The sequence below is a fragment of the Culex quinquefasciatus genome, chromosome 2 (assembly GCF_015732765.1).
Source record: "Culex quinquefasciatus strain JHB chromosome 2, VPISU_Cqui_1.0_pri_paternal, whole genome shotgun sequence".
In the NCBI taxonomy this organism is placed as follows: domain Eukaryota; kingdom Metazoa; phylum Arthropoda; class Insecta; order Diptera; family Culicidae; genus Culex; species Culex quinquefasciatus.
In genome coordinates this window covers 199,885,110-199,897,710 of record NC_051862.1, presented here as the reverse complement: position 1 = coordinate 199,897,710, position 12,601 = coordinate 199,885,110, and the positions used below count along the sequence as shown (strand labels likewise).

Here is a 12,601-nt window from a genome sequence, read left to right as displayed (position 1 = left end):
GCTTCAATTAAGAAGAATTTTCTTCAAAAAAAGTTTCTCTGAGCTCACAAAAGCGAAAATTTAAAGAGATTCAGTCGTGCTTCTCTCTTCGCGAGTTTTGAAATTTCTTATTTTATAGACCAATTATATTTGTAAATCCCGGTTGTTAACGATAGAATGATCGAGACTTGATAACGATATCGATAGTTCTATCGTTATTATCGGGACGATAACGATAATTTTGAAATTTACTTTTCTGTTTGGAAAATACTAAAACATTCACAAATCATCGTATTTTTTCGAAAATACTTAAAACGTGCAATATGTGTATCAACCGAAGCGAAATTTGGTTTGCTTTTTCACATCAATGGAGTGTTTTTGGAAAATAAAAAAAAAATCACAAAATATCGTGTTATTCAAAAGTGCTCAAATTTTCATTATTTGCAATATAGGTATCAAACGAAGGGAAATATTGCATGCTTTTTCGCTTTATAAGAATATTTTTTTCTGAAATTACTAAAATATTCACAATTCACCGTATTATTTCGAAAATACTCAAATTTTCAAGGTATGCAATATAGGTATTAATCGTAGCAAAATTTTGTATACTTTTTTCACGTTTTTGATTTGTTTTTTGAAAATACTGAAAATTTTCACAAATTACCGTATTTATTCAAAAATACTCAAATTTTCAAAATGTGCAGTATGTGAATCAAACGAAGTGAAATTTGGTTTGTTTTTTCTAATTATTGGAAAATACAATAAAATCACAAAATATCGTATTGTACGAAAGTACTGAAATTATAATAATTTGCAATAGTGACATCAAACAAATCGAAAATTTGCATGCTATTTCACTTTATAAGAATATTTTGTTTGGAAAATACAAAAAAAATCACAAATTGTCGTATTTTTCCAAAAAATTCCCAAATTTTCAAAATATTCAAAAAATTTAGTATTATCGAAAAAATACGGTGATTTGTAATTTTTTTAGTATTTTCAAAAGAAAATAATAATACATTGAAAAAGCAAACGAAATTTCAATTCGCTTGTTACCCATATTGGAAATTTTATAAATTTGAGTATTTTCGAAGAAATACGGTATTTTGTGAAAACTTTAGTATTTAAAAAAACTCTAAAAAAATTAAAAGCATTCAAAATTTTGCTTTGTTTGATACCCATTTTGCAAATTATTAAAAAAATTCTATTTTTGAAAAAAAATACAATTTTTAGTACATATTTATTGAAAGCATTGAAAATTTAACTTGATATGATTGCAAAAATTGATTTTAGAAAGATTAAAAAAATGCTATCGTCTATTATCGGCGATAAGATTATCGCCGATGGAACTTTCAAAATAACGATAACGATAAACAGCGATGAATGATTCTTGACAGTTTTACTAAGCACTCACTAAGAGAGAAATTCAAAAGAGACTAATTCTCTCTTCTCTCTCTGATGATTTTTGGGAGCTCCGCTAGTGTGCTGTCACTTTGCACAGACTATCAATGTTTGTTAACAACTCTAGCGGTATTAAGGCATAATAACTGGATGGAAAATATTTTTTTGATTGCTGATAATGAAAAAAAAAATCGATTTGCTATTCTGAATGAACCTCAAGCAATAAAAATTCGGTTTCGCGTTGTAAGCGAAAGGTAATGGGTTCGATTCCTTCGATTCGATTTCGACTAACGGCGTGCTGGATTTCCAATCCAGAGGTCGTGAGTTCGATTCTCGTACCGGGATGATGATGATTAAGAGTTCTCATTCGCGTCGAAAATCGCGCTGCATCATTCACAAATACTCTCATAGGGTATTTTAACCATTAGTGGACCCCCTAGTAGAGCCGAAGCACATTTTTCACAAATTTTCAATATTTTAAGCACTTTTTCATAACCCTTTGTACAAAAAATTGAAATCTGAAGTCTTTTGAAGAATTTTGACTATTTGTTTCATCAGTTATTTGTTTTTGAGCAGAAAAATAGCCATTTGAAAAAAAAGTTTTTTTGCCTTGTTATGGACCCCCTTTTCCTATAGTGGACCCGGGTCCATAATCCGATTGTGGACCCGGGTCCACTATAGGCAAACTGTTATTTTTATACCAAATTTAACCCATATTTGATGTTTTGATGCATGGTGTAGGTCTAATGATAGATATAATAAATAAAAGATGGAATTTGCTTACTTTTCATTATAAACAAATATGTTTTGTTAATAAATTTGGCTTTAAACGACAAAAAACCTAACAGACATTTAAAAACATTTATTTCCGAAAAAGATCAGAGAAAACGTTTAAAAAACCACTATAAACATAAAAATAATTAAAAAAAAGTAATCTTGATGCAAATTTTTCCATATTAATTACATAAATGGTTGAACGAAACTAAATAATAGATTTGTTTACAGTTGCTGATAAAATCACGCGTGTTTATTTTAAAAAAATATGTTGTTATTGATTTATTATTATAAAATATCATTTCAAACTGCATTTATGATGCTTCAGTTAAGTACTATCAACTATAGTTTTGATTAATTATAATTTTTTACGGCTTCAGCATTTTTGGTACTTTTAACATGAAAACAGCTATATTTATGCTCATAATTGAAAAAAATATGCGTTTAGGTTGATAACAACAAGCATTTATTGTATGTTTTAGAGAAACTTTTGCTTGAATACACAGTTTTCATCATTTTTGAAGGTTAAATTAACAGGGGTCCACTTTTGGAAATGTTTGGATTTCGTTGTCCTATATTGGACCCCCCTAATTTTTGCTCGAAAATGGCAGTTCTTCGCTTTATTTTAGTAAAGATCCTTAATTTTACATTATTTCGACTTGCTGAAGTTAAATAATCAGTCAAAAAATGATTGGATAGTTAATTCAATCATAAAATATAAATGCAGTTTTGTTGTGAAAATGCTAGTGGCCATGGCTGATTTCAGATGTCGAACTCAAAACACTTATTTTGGCGAAAAGGACAATTCAATGTCAGTCAACATTGTTTTAAATGATGCTGAACATGCCAAATAAAAGATTTGTAGACAACAACACGCTTGAAATTGTGATTTTATTGAATTTTCATCAAAAACCCTTCAGAGGGTCCACTATAGGAAAGGGGTCCACTAATGGATAACGTACCCTACCATGACTGTGAAAGTTTTGTTGACAGTGTGTTTGTTTGGGCTCACTGAGTGATAATCCTCACCGAGATCTCGATCAGATGACAGTTCTGTAACTGAGTGACCAAGAGCAATGTAAGTTGTGAGTTACTCTTTCATTGACCGTCACTCACTGGTGACAACCAACTCTTTGACAACGGGTAGTTTGAACCTTACTCAGAGTGTCCAAAACACACACCAAAATTTTTAGAGTTAATTTCACGCAATCAATTTTGAACTCACCAACACACACACACACACAAACACACACTTTCTCACTTGTCAAATCCATTTGAATATTTCATTAGTCATTCCATTTTTGCCACTCATTCGCGCAGTTTGCATTTGTAGATATGACATTTATCAAATTTAAATAAAGAATAGTAATGATAAAAAAAGTAACAAATTGCAATTAAACGCAAGAATAAATCACACAAATCCAAGAAGAAAAACCAACATGCTGTCACACTCTCATACACACACTTACAGAAATGTTTCGAAGATCGAAAAAAGTGACGTTTCTCATTCTGATACTTTTTCCAAATTTCCAAGTCTTACAAAAAAAAACCAAACCCCTTAAGAATGAAAATAAAAAAGGAAACAATAAGCAAAAAAAAAAAACAGAAATCCCCTTTTAGCTCTAGAAAATATTACACTACTCGTGTTGCCACAAAGGAAAAGGAGAAAAAAGAAACTAAAAACCGATGGCAATTTTCCAAAAACTCTACTTGAGCGTAAGACCCTGTCAAAAATTGTGATTTTGTACATATTGAACTTAAAGTTAGGAACAAATCGGAGCATTTAATAAATTAATAAAAAGAAAACAAGTGAAAGGAAATGATGAAATCGAACGAAAAAATCTCATTCGAAGTAGAAAACAGACCGAAAATGGCTATTATTTTGCGTACTGACATCGATATTTCACCAAAATCTTTCGGTTTGGGCACACTGTTGTTGATTGGCTTAGTTTTTGTACGATCCTCCAAATAAAAAAAAAGCAGATATACAGCCTTAAAATGATTTGTACTGTTCCTCGTGTGTGAAGCCAGAGCAAGCAAGATAAACTAGAAGTCGTTAGTTCCACAAAAAAAAAGACAAGAGCAAATCATTTTTCGATAATAAAGTATAAACAGAAATAGAAACTACTAATCGATTAATCCGGCTATAGCAAAAGAGCGAGATAGTGAGCGAGACTCTCACTCTCACACACTCTTTTGTCTCAGAGAGAAATCCAATAGAACTAACCAAATCAGACGCAAGCAAATAGATACACACAACAACACATTCAACACAAAAAAAAAACTCAGCTCACCCCAACAAACACTAGTCGAAACCAGAAAAACAAAAAAACATAACGAGAGAGACAATTTTCAAGTTTAATAAATAGATAAATACTATTCAATTATCAGTTGACGAGCACGCAGTGAGTGCAAAGTGAACAGAGTAAACTAGAAAGAGAAAAAAAACACGAAAATGGTCGGAAAAGAAAAGCAAATACAAAACAAAAAATAGTAAATTTCAGTAAAAATCTAGACAAAACCAGCAAGCAAAAAAGGTCGCAAATACTCTTGAATCATTTCCACTGTTACATGATAAAACTAAAATAGCGAAAAAAAGAGACAACAAAACAAAAGAGAATACAACTTAGCGCTACCGAATACACACAAACACAAACAAACACACAATTTAGCTAAAAAGTTAGATTTTTTAAATAAAACCTTTGTTGACGCATTCTCTCACTCCCATACAGGAAGAACAAAAAGAGGAAGAAAAAATCCATTCACACGCAGAAGCAAACGGAAAACTCTCTCTCACTCTTCGAGAAAGGTTAGGAAATCGGATTAAAAAAAAACAAACAAAAAGAATCAGCGCTGCTTAAGGGCCAGAACGAACCACGAATATTTTGTTTGCTATAGGTTTTTTTGTGTATAATAAATAAATATGAGCGAGGTTATTCAAAGTGAAGAAAAGTGAAAAAGTGGGACAAACACACGTTGTATTTGACAAGAAAAAAAAATGAGCAAAACTAGCCAAATTCTATTTAGAACTTAATTTTGACAAATTTTGTAATTACAAAACAGAAAAACTGATGAAAATATATTAAAAAACGAAAAATAAAAACTGTGAGAAAACTTCTTCAAATGAAAAAGGCGAGTACGTTTTCGAATAATAAACATCGATGACCAATAAATGTGGAGTTTCTTCTTTTTCGGTTTTGTTTACAACCCTGTCTGATGACCGTCTGGATTGGGACCCAATAAAAATGTGACCGAAAAATGCGATCCTAATTAGAGTCAATCAAACTGTGGTTGGCTCGTGGCTTGGGTGTCTGGGGAACGACAATTCGAGAGAGATAATGATTACAAGGTAAATGACACGAGTACGGGATTTGGGAGAGTACATTGTAGATTTTGACAAACTGTATGTTGACAAATTGTCTAGTGACACCTTTTTGATTTTGAAGTGCTTAAATCATAATAAAATAATAAATATTTAAAAATTCATATAATCTTTCGAAATATCAAGGAATTCCAAATATTACTGGTTTGAAAACGACTTATTGATTTTATTTCTCTTAAATTTGTAACACACAGTCATTCCACTTATTCCCACATTCCCACAATAGGATGCAATAGGATGCAAAATACAACATTTCTTTCGAACCTATGTTATTATTAGCGTTAGTAAATTTTCACGATTTTGCGGACAGCGTGAAATTCGTGAAATTTCACATCTGCCCCGTGAAGTTCAAGATTTGTTTTTGCTTTGAATTGAAAAACAACAAATTTTCTATTTAAGAAACCAAAAATGTTTTGGTTTCTTAAATAGAAAATTTGTTGTTTTTCAATTCAAATCAAAAACAAATCTTGAACTTCACGGGGCAGAGAATTGTTACAAAATTTAATAAAAAAAAGAATGCTAAACGCAAATTGAAGTAAAAAAATAATAAATTTCAAACTATTCAGTTTTCCTGTCATTCTAGAGCGCCGAAACGGCCTACTTTTCCCAACCAAAACTAACAGAATGGAAAAATAATACCTTTCAATACCAATGCTGAAAAGTTCTACTTTTCAGCACTGAAATGGGTGGTAAAAAGTTGAACTTTTCAGTACATGTGTTGAAAGGTAACATTTTTCAATATTATTTTGTGTTTTGGATGGTGCATTTACTTAACACTTGGTTGATTGACTCGGTAAACCTCGTTGGATAAATGTACTGCTCGTGCTGAAAAAAATCTTCTTTTTGCAACTTGTTGCATAAATTACTATTTTGGAACCAAAATAGGGGTTTTCCACCACTTTAAAATTGTCCAGAAAATAAAGTATGCTGAAACTATTATTTTCATTTAAAAATGTTCCATATATTTTTTTTATTTAGCGTTTTCAATTAAATTTGGAACTTTAAAGCATTTTTTTTTTAATTTGCGTTTTCAAACCAAAGATTAGAAATACCCATAGCACTGTAATGCAAACTTTTAACTTAAAATTTTTCTCGTTAAAACAAATTTTGAATACTAGGGAAATTTCCATGAACAGTTCAACAGTTTTTTTCGCAATATATATTTTTTTCGAAAATGCCGCTGATCATGTTCGAAGAAAATTGATCATCACTATAAAATATTCTGTATAAATTTCAATTCAACGAATATCTGCACCACAATGAATCAGCAAGTGCCGGCTGTTGCCTTCTTGAAGCCACTGAAGGAATTTTTGCTCTAAATCAATTGTGTTTCAAAATTTATATAATTTAGTGGAACAATCATTGACGCCCGAGTTCGCAATCATTGATTAATGACGATTTCCATAACTTTACAAAGAATGGGATAATCGTTACCAAAAAGAATCAGCATGTGTAGGGCTCTATTCTAAACAACTTGTTGAAGGAATTTTGTCAAAATATTGAAAGCAACGCAAAATTTATATCTTTGAACGAAATATCATGACAATGATGGAAGTCTTCACGTTAATGTTCTAACTAAATCCGAGTAATAACAATTTGACTACCATTAGATTTTGAAGGAAGAAAGTTTGAATGAAAATTCAAAAAAATATAATTATAAAACTATTCCATAGTGCAGATTACAATTCATTGGTTTCAGCGGTTGTAGTAATTGCTCTTGCAGTTGTGTTGTCCTAAATATATTAACCCTCTACAACCCAACCCCGCCTTAAGACTAGCTTCGATTTAAAAAATCGCCAAAAATCCATTTCCAACCAATTTTTGATTTTTATAAAGCATTGGAAAGAAGAACTCTTGAAATTTTAGAAAATTTATGAGTTGGAAGTTTTACTTATTTTATGTGACTTTGTCAATGTTTTTTTTTAAATGACATTTTTTCATCGATCAACTTTGGCTGTGTTACCTTCCTCACTGAGGTAAGGCTAAAATCCTGCTCTAAAAATGAACTTTTCACAGAAAGCTCGTAGACCCACCTTTATGTATATCTATCGACTCAGAATCGAAAACTGAACAAATGTCTGTGTGTGTATGTGTGTGTGTATGTGACAGAAATTCTCACTTAGTTTTCTCAGCACTGGCTGAACCGATTTTGGTCAAACCAGTTGCACTCGATTTGGTTTAAGCCTTAAGGTCCCATACGTAACTATTGATTTGTAAAAAGTTTCGATATGTAGTTCAAAAGTTATGTATAAAAATGTGTTTTTGTATTTATCCGGATGTCGGATAAGTGACCGGAAATCGATTCAAATATTGTCATGTTTTACATCGTTGGTTAGGTAATCGCAAGACCTTTCCAACGAGTCCAAAACATTGAAGGTCTGGCAACCCTGTCACGAGTTATGGCCACTTAAGTGATATTTATGTTCTTTTTGAGGCCGGATCACACTTAAATGTATTAAAACTATGTCCGGATCCATGATCCAACCCACTGTTAGTTAGGTCATCGAAAGACCTTTCCAACGAGTACAAAACATTGAAGGTCTGGCAACTCTGTCTCAAGTTATGACCCCTTAAGTGATATTTGCGTACTTTTTTTTGCGGATTTTAAGAAAAATTAGATGAAATTTGTGTCCAAATCCATCGAATCACCAATAGTTGCTAAAGAGTGAGGAAGGTACCAACCACTTAGGTAGTTTAAATTAGTTTTTTATTGACATTGCCTATATTTTAATTAAAAAGAAGTATGCAGAAATATGTATAGTGTCCCAGACTATGTCTCTACGCATTTTTTTTCACAATTCAAATGATAATGGTGCCATTTTAAAGCAGAAATTATGAAAAACAAATCAAAAATGAAAAAGTAACTGTAAAAACATGAAAATATTTGATAGGTAAAATGTAATGATAGGAGGTTATAGAATATGCAAAATACTACCAAAAACAAACATAAACTAAACAAGATAAATGCAAATTAAAATACTTATAATGAAACAAGAAAAACATAAAACAAGAGTTGTAAAGTTTTCGTAGAACAAAAGTTGCTCAAAATGACCTCCTGAAAACGGGAAAAATATTTTTTTTTGAAAAAAAATAAGCAGTAAAGGGTTAAAAAACATTTTGAACTTAGGCAACTTCGCACTTTATTACACCATAAAAGGTTTTTATGAATTTTGAAAGATAAAAAAAACTATATTTCAACGAACTTTCTGAATATTATTTATTAACTAAATAATTTTGAATAATAAGGGAACTTAAAAAAATAAAATTTCAATAAATGAGTTTGATTAAAGATTAAAATTAAAATTTCATGTTCTGACATTATTTAAATAAATTGAAATTTTTTTAGATAGGTTGACTAGACATGAATGTAAAATTCAATTTGCACAACCTAATCTAGTTTAAAAATAATAATTCTGGTAAGGCGTCATGCTCTTGGGGGTTGGGGGTTGATTTTGATTTAAGATTTGGGTTTCTAACACAAATTTCAAGTCATACAAATTTATTAATAAATAGGTGATAAAAAAAAACGTGTGCTTTTTTAATGTAATATGTTTCTTATTGTTGTACTTGCAAAAAACTGAGAAAAAATAGTTTTTCTCATTATTTCCCATTAGCCTTAATCTTTAAACTGACGACAGATGGTTTGATATTTCAGTTTAAAAAATCTAATATTTTCACAAATGTGCATAACGATTCAACACAGTATTTTAACTTCGTATTCACAAAAACTATGATAGCTCGTAAAGTAAGTGAGTTTAAAAAATGTTATTATTGCAAAAATCGTGACGGAAATTAATTCAGCCACGAAACTCTTGTCCAAACATCGACAAAATCGTTTTTTTTTTTGGATCGTGTTTTTTTTCAATTGTCTGTATAAATCGGGAATTGGCTTGAGTGTTTGTTATTTGAATCAAGATTTTTTTTAAGTAAAGAAATCGTTTTTGCACTTTTTATTCAAATGTTTTTAAAATGCAAAAAAATCTGACATTACGACAATAAGTGATGTAATTTTTCCTTTTTTGAATTGTGTTGGTATTAATTTTTAGAAAGATTTCTGGAATACACACCTTTTACTTTTGCAAGTACAGAGAAACCTTTTTTTACGCGGTCTGTTTTAAATTTAATTTGAGCAAATAAAAGAAAACTAAAATTTTAGAGAACTGTTTTTTTTTGAGTTGATAAGTTCATATATTTCAATTTTATTTTTCATTTCAGCCATTTCATAAATTACCGTTTCAAATTTTTTGATTTGAAAACGTGAAAATAAAATTGGGAAATTCATCCCAAAGAACTCCCAAATGAAAATCCTCTCTATGTCTGGTGTTGAACTTAACAAAAAAAAATGCTTCTAAAACAATCAATAATCCGCTCTTGACCGCCGACAAACAAATCCGCTGACATTATTCGACCGTTCCTCCTGTCTCGCTTGACCAATAAAACATAAGGGAAAACCCCCTCACCAGCTCTGTGGTCACTTCCTATCCTTGAACTTTTCCGCCAAAGCCAAATCATGCCACGCCAACATTCGGAGAGTGAATTACTACTCTTTGGGGAAACCTTGGCCATTGCTTTGAGGGGAAAATCGTATATGCAAAACATTGCCCTCGAATTATGCACGACAATAAAGAACAAACGTTTTCCTTTTTTAGCTCGCGACATTTATTGGTTATGCGAAAAAACTTTGCCCAAATGGTGTCGTAACTTTGGTGACATTTGGGGTTTTCCAGGTTCATAAATGTCACAGAACTTTTGAATTACCTAGCTGGATGATTTCTTTACGGTTATTTGTCATAGTTGGTTAGTTTTTTATGTATGTGAAACTTTCCTTCAAATCTGTTCCCCCCAAAAAAGAATCTCAGAGGGGGCACCCGGGTTTGAACCGGGGACCTCTCGATCTGCAGTCGAATGCTCTACCACTGAGCTATACCCCCCTGGTTGAATACTGTTTAGAACACATCGCAGCAAACGCTTCGCGGGTTATTTTTAACCACCGTGGCAAGAATGAAATCAAAACATCGCTCTTTGCTGCAGTTGTTGCTTTGATTCGCGATGCGTTGTCTTTTGATGATGTCATCCGGCTGAGCTGTAGAGTTGGCGGCAAGTTGGAGGCGTCCAGGCTTAGGTTAATCGCTGGTATTTGCGGAATTTGATTGAGTGTGAATTAATTGAGCAACTAAACGGTTCATAGTTTGCTAAACGATTTCATTGGGGTGATTTGTTAATTTTTGAACAGCTTAAATTTTATTGTTTTGCTTGACTTCAAAAAAATATGACGAATGAAAAATATTTAAATCAACTTGTTTAGTAATTCACAAATTACCCTCTGGATTTCCAAGAACCACGTGCCGTTGGTAAGAGGTCAACAGTCACTGTCTAGTGTGTACTGGTTCGCTGGCCACTACGGCCCGGTTACTTACAAATTCTATGAATGAAAAAGAAGGTCGACTTTCTTAAATGTCAAAGAGCCGGCCGGTAAACTACAATTCCAGGTAGGGCTAGTATCGATTGACAAGCAAACATTGATTGGCCCATTGTGGGCATGTTGAGGAAGGCAGACGGATTTTTCTAGAAGGCGTTAAATGTTAGAGCAAAATAAAGGTAAATGCATCTATTGTTGGAAGAACTAAGATATTTAAAATCGTGCTTTTCAGGTTTCATCAATTTCAAATGTTTATATATGTTTAAACTGACTCTGTTTGATTTTTTTATGTCCATTTTGAAGTTGAATGTGTTTATTCTAAATATTGACCAAAACCCCATAGAAGAGTTTGAAAAGATGTTTTTTGAATAACTTATTTACTCTGACTCATCGAAATTAATTGTGTCCAAAAGAGGTTGTATAACTGTGCTACTTGCTTCACAAGTGCTTTTCAGAACATCTTCTTTTAATATTTAATGCTTCAATCATAACTTTTCTCGGGTATTATTTCGGCATGCTTTTTTTCTCCAAAAATCTGGAAAGTTCTTTAAACCGTGGTTACGTTTGAAATATTTAGTTGTCGATTTTTTAACAGCTATATTACAATGTTGTTTTCTGTACAGCTTAAAGCACATTAAAATCTTTATGCTGGATGTTAATTGGCAATCAAGCATTGAATTGTTTACTAGGGTGGCTCGACATGATCGATTTTACAGAACAGGCATTTTCCGGACCCATTTGGGCCCCCAAACAACCCCCCAAAATTTGGAAGCGATTGGATTTGACCCGGCTTTCCGCAAAGCGATTCAAATTTGTATGGGGAAACCCTCTTTTTTACATTTTGATTTTTATAATTTTAATTTTTCACTCAATTTAAAATCTAACACCGTAAAAGTATAGTCCTGAATGTCCTCTAAAACTTTCCCGAAGAAAGTATGGTCCTATCTTGCTTCTGGAAAATGATACAGAGTTTTTAAAAGAGGCATTTCAGAATAAGTGCTGAAAATTATATTTCTTGCCAACACTGCCAGTACTTCGGTGGATATTTCGAAATTTTATTTTTTTAACGTAATAAGGAAGCAACCTAGCAAAATGGTGTCTTAGGAAAAGTTGTTGTATATGAATGTGGCTTTTATTTAAAATTGTTGACATGCAGGGTGACACACCTGCAGGGTGTCAATCAAGCCCTAACTTCTACTGTTGACCTTTTAAAGCGTTGGTGTCTTAGGAAAAGTTGTTAAGCTACTTATTCCAAGAAATTTTGACAAGGTTGGAAGACAGGGTGGCACATCTACAGGGTGTCAACCCATTTCTAGCTTCTATTTAAGACCTTTTTGATCACTGTAAAAGGGTACAAGTCACAAAGTAGGCCTGTCTCGCAAAGGGAGGCTTGGAACGGTAACTTCAACTCAATGGTTCTCGGGCATAACTCAACCAATCAAGATGATTCTTCTTTCCAGTGATTTGTTAGGATGTCTAGATAATTCTTGAACTTTGCAGAACTTAATATGATCAAATCTGTAATTTTTGTGATCAAAAACATCGTTCCAACTTGTTTTTTAACGTGTAAAAAAATCGCCAAAAAATCCGCGGCAGTGGTTTTAAAAAAGGTGGAACGATGTTTTCGGTCGCAGAAATTACAGATT

General features: G+C 32.1%; 1 non-coding gene across 1 annotated transcript; it reads right to left on the bottom strand.

Annotated features, from left to right (window-relative positions):
* Positions 1–10,395: 10,395 nt before the first annotated feature.
* On the bottom strand, positions 10,396–10,467 carry Trnac-gca. Its single transcript has one exon. It is a non-coding gene; the product is annotated as a tRNA-Cys (tRNA).
* Between the last annotated feature and the right edge of the window lie 2,134 nt (positions 10,468–12,601).